A 7,624-nucleotide genomic window follows, 5' to 3' on the forward strand; every position below is an offset into this window, starting at 1 on the left:
TGACTGACATTGTCTGACATCTACTGTATAACCACTGTACTCTACTGTAAATCCACTGTACACCCACTGTACAGAGCTACTGTACCACACTGTATCCCACTGTACCCCACTGTACAGAGCCACTGTACTCCACTGGACAGCACAGTACCTACCCACTGACCAGCACTGTACCTCACTGTACACCACTGTACGGGGCACTGACCAGCACTGAACCCCACTGAACACCACTGTACAGGGTACTGACAAATACTGTACACCACTGTAACCCACTGTACCTAGTATGTTTTTATAAGTTATTATGTTTAAACAAAGAATTGAATTTTTACTTTATTTGAGACCAAAATCTGGATTTTTTTTTATTCTTTCCTATTGCTTACAAGAGAGAAAATGGGCTTCTATTTCTTTAAGTTCATATATAATTACATGCGCGGTCAGAATTCTTTCCAGGGAAAGGGCAGGGATACTTGTTTTCTGGGGGAGCTTAGACATATTTTGGATAGTTGTACATGTACTATGTAACGAGGCCGGGTCTAATTAGTTCTGCCCTAGATTTTTTAATGAAATTTTTTACCTGAATTTCTACTGATATAATTATTATTTTAAGATTAAAAAATAAGACATTTACCACACCGTTTGTTTAGGGGGTCATCTCAAAGTTTGTTAATCTTTAACATAGGACCCTATGGGATTTCGCTTGAAATGTATCAATTTTGCACATTTTTTTAAACTTCTGCCCTAGGGATTTCTTTTTCCTTTCTACATATTAAAGTTATTGCTAACAGACATCAAATGGTCAAATAAAAAAAACCTTTTACCTCCTGGTTTGTTCCAGGGTTCTTCTCAAAGTTGATTTTTGTATTCCCAATTTCCCAGATTTGTCAGATAATGGCTATTTTTTATTTGACAAAGGCGGAAAAGGTGATCTTTATAGTATTATTAAAGCCTTCAGACATATTTAAGTAATAAAAAAATATATAACATCACATATTAAGGGTCATTAATATAAAATACATGGTTACTGTCTTGAAATATATGAATTAAGCTATATTTAGGCGGGTTAAGAAAACGTGACAGAGGGTTTGGCCTGCTGAACCCTCTTCACTTTTTCGACCCGAGCCCAAATATAGCTTATACTTCGAGACAGTTATGTTTATTCCACAATATAACATTAATTTTACGCATTAAACGAGCCATTTTTAACAAATTTCGCTGAATATCTGCAGATAAAACTATCACGCCATGGCGTCAAACAAGCAAAAAGATGACGTCACAATACAAATGAAACGCTGCGCGAAAGCGTGCGTACTCGTTCTGTACTCGGCCTCGTTAAATACAAGTAATTTATCATGCAAAAAATTGAAGCATAGTCAGATAGGATTTAAGGTATATCACTCCTCAATGTTGCTGTATTAAGAATTTCTTGAGATGTTTATCACGGAAATCTGTAGACAAAATATACTTCAAAAATACAAAAAAAGGGGGGGGGGTCAGTTTTCATTCCTCTGTGTTAAGGCCCATGTAAGTTGACCTTTTTGCACCTAAAATGCGATTTCAGCTTGATTAGCATTTCTTTTTAACTAAATTAATTTGTTGAAAATCATTTTACATGATGTTCTGTTGGAGCAATTTGCATCTTCGCACGTTATAAGCCTTTAGAGCAAAGATGCGATAGTGCAAAGGTATAAAGGTGCAAAGGGGAAAGTATGAAGGCAAAGGAGCGATGCTACTGTTGCTCGTTCACCTTTGCAATTTTGCCCTTTTTGCACTCTCTCCGTCGCACCTTCGCCTTTAAATATGTGTAAAGTTCCTTATTGTTTAAAGATATATATAAGCATTGAATCATTATTTTTTGAAAGATGTGGTCTCATAACTGCAACGGTGTGTGCATACAAATGGAATAACGCGCGCTAGCGCGTTATGAATTTTTTTTTTTACCTTCTTGCCTTGTACGCAAATGCGAATTATACCTCGAAATTACTGTATTATCCCATGGGTAAATTCAACTAATGGAAGAGCCACAGTAACAGCCACAAGCGTGATCTTTGATTTTCGCTTGTGACGTTGTATTTATCAGCATTCAACGTTTGTGACGTCACAAGTAAAACTCGTGATTTAACCTTTTAGTACCCTGTCTGTGTTATGGTGCTATACCTGCAGTAGCTTTACATGCAAAATATATGTGGAATGTAAATATTTAAGAAATAAACAACGTTATTTAGTGAACATGACGTTATGAATAGCAATTGCTCTGTTGGCATATTTCATGATGCGCGCTAGCGCATCATGGTAAATATGCCAGCGGAGCAATTGCTATTCATTTAAGTATTGAATCCTTATTTTTTGAAAGATACAGTCTCATAACTGCAACGGTGTGTGTATACAAATTGAATAACGCGCGTTATGAAAATTTGTATGCACACACCGCTGCAGTTATGAGACTATATCTTTCAAAAAATAATGATTCAATGCTTATATTTACATTTTTTAAAACTTTTTTTCTTGTCTGCATATGTGATTTTTACGTCAACATTTCTGTTTTATCCTAAGGGTAAGTTCAAATTAATGGAAGAGCCACTGTAACAGCCACAAGCGTGAACTTTGATTCTCGCATGTGACGTTGCATTTTACAGCGTTCAACGTTTGTGACGTCATAATAAAACTAGTCATTCTAACCTTCGAGTACCCTGTGTGTGTTACGGTCTTATAACTGCAGTAGCTTTTCATACACTTTACATGCAAAAAATATTTGGAATGTAAATATACAATTATACACATGATGTATCATATAATGGTTTAAATCTATAACGTCATGGAAAAGTATATGACGTCACACCTTTATGACGTCATAGTATACCGACAGAGCAATTGCGATTATAGAAAAATATTTGCAGATCCTCCATATGGACTAACAGTGGGAAAGCGCAATGGATATGCAAATATTTAGCTATATCAAGAGGTCCATGGGCCACATCGATCTCTTAATAAACAATTCCTTGGAACATTCTATTCTACAACATTTATGCTATTTCTATTGTGAACTTTGAACCTCTTTCTTGAACCCCAGTATTAGTCCGGGGTTGATGTTACATGTAACTTTAGAATCTACACTTTAGGATCCTTGCATAGTAATCTCACAAACTGTAACATTGTAGTTCTCGAGAAGAAGATTTCAAAACATGTTTTCTATATATTTCTTTGTTAAACATTGAACTCCGCCTGGGGCTCCAGTTTTGGTTTGGGTGTAACGGTTTTTATAATTTAGAATCTTCACTATATATCCAAGCTTTTGTGTAAATATTGGCATTTTTGGTGCAGAGGATCTTGAGAAGAAGATTTTAAAAATATTTTTCTACATATTTCTGTTAAACTTTGAACTCCCCCTCGGGCCCCAGTTTTGGTCTGTGGGTCACAAATTTTCAATTTATAATCTTCATATATAAACAAACTTTTGTGTAAATATTGGCAATTCTGGTGCAGTGGTTTTTAAGAAGAGGATTTTAGAAGATGTTTTCTACATATTTCTATGTTAAAATAAGAACCCCGCATGGGATCCCAGTTTTACTTTTGGGGCCACGATTTTTACAATTTAGAATTTTCACTATATATACAAGATTTTGTTTAAATATTGGCTTTTCTGGTGCATTTTGAAAGACACACACCCTATACTCACTGTTTTTGTATAATTATCTCCCTTTTAAAAAGGGTTTAATCTTTTATATTAATAGTTTAGAATTCCCTTCCCATAAGAATGCTTTGTACCAAGTTTGGTTAAATTTGACCCAGTGGTTTTAAAGAAGTTAAAGAATGGGGGAAAAGTTACAGACGGATTTTGAGAAAATACCTCCAACAATTTACAATCTTAACATTTTTTTCGTAAAATGAAATCCAAATGTGTCTGTGTTTAAACCATGGTATTGAACTGAGGTAAGCAGACTGGTAAGTATCAGAAGTCTGGAAGTGCACACACATTATGGCGGGCATTATATTTTATATGGAGTACATAATAATTAGGCTTAGCCAGTGCAAGATATATCAGATAACCTTGTAGAATATTAATGAACTTTCAAAGTACTAAGCACAATGGCCACCATACTGTCTAGCGCATATGTACCAAAAACATCTGAGAGCAAACAGCAAACCTTGGGCGAGTACAATACCTGTCTGAAATTACATGTATGCGTAATCGATTAAGAGAAGGAAAAAGACGAAAGTGAAAGTGCGAAGGTGAGAATGCGAAAGATGTAAGAGCAATAGTAGTCTCTAGTAGCAATCGCCTTCGCATCTTCGCACCTCGCTGCTTCTGCACCCCCCCCCCCCACCCAAGCTCTCTCTCCCTCTCTTTCTCTGTACACACATGCTGTATAAAAGTTTTCTACTTCTATAAACCTTTTCTTCTGTTTCTATATGATTCATGTGTAAAACACAACTCTCCCTCTCTCTAGCAAGCAATGTGTCAGTTTGAGTTTACATAAACAAGTACATTATTTCTGAAGATGCATATAAATCTAAAAAGGCCTTTTCCGTCCTGTTTCTAGCTAACATCACTCAGTATATTCCATCCCTTAATAAGTTTTTGACGACTTCCTGGTTTCAAGTACTTTTGAATTTGGACCTTACCGGAAATTGTTATTACTTTCCATCGCCAACTCTACTTAATGGTAATAAAATCTTAATTTAAAACTGAGCATCACTTGTATCAATGCATTGATACTTGGTCACAGCAATAGTACATGTATCTAAAACAATTGCCGAGAGCAAACAGCAAACCTTGGGCGAGTACAATACCTGTCTGAAATTACATGTATGCGTAATCGATTAAGAGAAGGAAAAAGACGAAGGTGAAAGTGCGAAGGTGAGAATGCGAAAGATGTAAGAGCAATAGTAGTATCTAGAAGCAATCGCCTTCGCGTCTTCGCTGCTTCCGCACCCCCCCCCCCCTCCCCACACACACACACACACACACTCTCCCACTCTCTTTCTCTTTCCACACATCCTTAGTGTATAAAAATGTTCTACTTCAATAAACCTTTACATCTGTTTCTATATGATTCATGTGTAAAACACAACTCTCCCTCTCTCTAGCAAGCAATGTGTCAGTTTGAGTTGACATAAACAAGGTACATTATTTCTGATGATGAATATAAATTTAAAAAGGCCTTTTCCGCCCTGTTTCTAGCTAACATCACTCAGTATATTCCATCCCTTAATAAGTTTTTGACGACTTCCTGGTTTCAAGTACTTCTGAATTTAAACCTTACCGGAAATTCTTATTGCTTTCCATCGCCAACTCTACTTGGTGGTAATAAAATCTTAATTTATATGCAATTCTTTCGTGTTAAGAAAAAACTCAGCATCAATTGTATCAATGCATTGATACTTGGTCACAACAATAGTACATGTATTTAAAACAATTACACTGTAGATAGTATGTGAATTTTTTTAGCAGAGTATATATGATTAAAATTATTTAACATTAAAGGATTAAAGGAGGGCGTGGTTTGAACAAATAATGATTGAACATTTTTTCCATTACAATAGTTAGTATCATTATGTCAATTCGTGCTGAGATAATTTAATTCTGGATGTAACACACTTTCTGGTTGGCTGAAAAAAACAATTCATAACGTATAAAGAATATTGCCTCTGTCATAGTAGGACTAAAGTCAAAAATGTATTAATAGGCCTGACATACTTTCGCTCCTTCACATTCGCACCTTCGCACTCTAGAATCTTCGGCCTAAGGCAAAAGTAAAATGGTGTGATAGGCCCAACCAGACCACCATAAATTCATGTCAAATATCATACATGTTATCATATCATTTCTTTTTAGTACAATGCACATGGCACCAGATATAATAAAATTAAACAAGTTTTCATTGTAGTTTTATATAAATATATAGATATACACTGTTTGATCTCCACATATATCACACTTATCAGTTATAGCTAGCGGGTCCTTCATAAGTTCCTAACTAGTTCAGTATTCTGTGGGGACTTCACCACAAGTTTATTACTAGTTCAGTATTCTGTGGAGACTTCACCACATTCTCTCCAGTGGATAAGACGCCGCATAGCCACCATGTTTAAACACTGCCTGGGATATGTGTTCATAATTCTCAAAGTTGTTTTCTACTGGTCCTGCAAAGCAAAGAGCAAAAACAATAGAGAATTGTATTACACTTTTATCTAGTAAAAATAAAAATGAAAATAAAGATAAAAATCAATCTTCTTTTGAATTGTTTTATTAATTTTTTTTAAAATACATAATAATGTGAAAGAAAAAGTTAGCAAGCTCACATACTTTATGCTCCCCTATTATTTGACAACGATACACATAATGAATGGCAAAGTATGCATTAAATGCACAAAATAATTTGATAAAAGGCAAAACTCTCAAAAAACTCCTGCAAATATGCACATTTATTCCATCGTCTTTAACAACTACAATAACAACTAAAAACATAGGTAATCACAAATTACAAAGCTCACCAAGACAAGGCATCACCTTTATGAGGCATCACCTTTATGAGGCCACTTTTATCATATTGTATGAAAATCATTATTAATAATCTTGGATATTCATGGATACTGTTATAACACAATATTGTTTATCATATTCTAAAAAATAGTATGGTAATCATATGTTCATTTTATAAGGTATTATAAGATTCAATGTTTATCAATACACTAATAAAAATAATAGAATTTCATCCTATGATACTTACAATATATATCATATAATACAATATAATACTTAATAAATAATGTTGCAATATAATATTGTAACATCCAATATGACATTGTATCATGTTATACATTATTGTATTTGATCACATAATACAATATCATAGTATATAAAAAATGAAACAATATTATACAGTTGTTGACTGGGGTCGAGGGCAACAGTTGATCTGTCGGATATAAGGATTTGCAAATTACTGTGAAGTAAAATAAGGTAGAACATCTGTATATTAATTCTTTCGGTCGGCGGAAAATCACCAGTGACCGTTTGATGCTGAGGATATTTTGGAGATGAACTTTGCACAAAATTGAATTCGTGAATTCTTTGTTGAGCCGAGAAAATTATGGCGATCTGATTTCAATTACTTTCTTAATTTTGCTTTGTTTCTTCATATAACAAAACAAATGTTGACTGTGTTTTCGTGCAACATTGATTATATAAGCCCCCTTGGGACGAAAATATTGCCCTCCGCTTCGCGTCGGGCAATATTTCGTCCCTCGGGGGCTAATATAATCAATGTTGCCCTCAATCCCAGTCAATATTTGTATAATGATATTGTATTGTATAATATTGTACCATATTTGATACATGATATGTTATTGTATCATATAATACAATATAATTTGAAACAAAATGGTAACAAGTCATATGAGAAAATAAAATGTGATATAGTAATATATTATATAAAACAATATCATAATCTTATGATAAATAGAGGATATCTGTATTGTGTGATTTTATATTTGCTTTATCCAACGAGTTGAAATGGTGTATATATTCGCGAGGCTTGCCGAGCGAATATAACCATTTCAACGAGTTGGATAAAGCAAATATAAAATCACACAATTATAGATGTTCTATTTATCTCATACAATTTGATTT

The sequence above is a fragment of the Crassostrea angulata genome, chromosome 8, assembly GCF_025612915.1.
Source record: "Crassostrea angulata isolate pt1a10 chromosome 8, ASM2561291v2, whole genome shotgun sequence".
Lineage (NCBI taxonomy): Eukaryota > Metazoa > Mollusca > Bivalvia > Ostreida > Ostreidae > Magallana > Magallana angulata.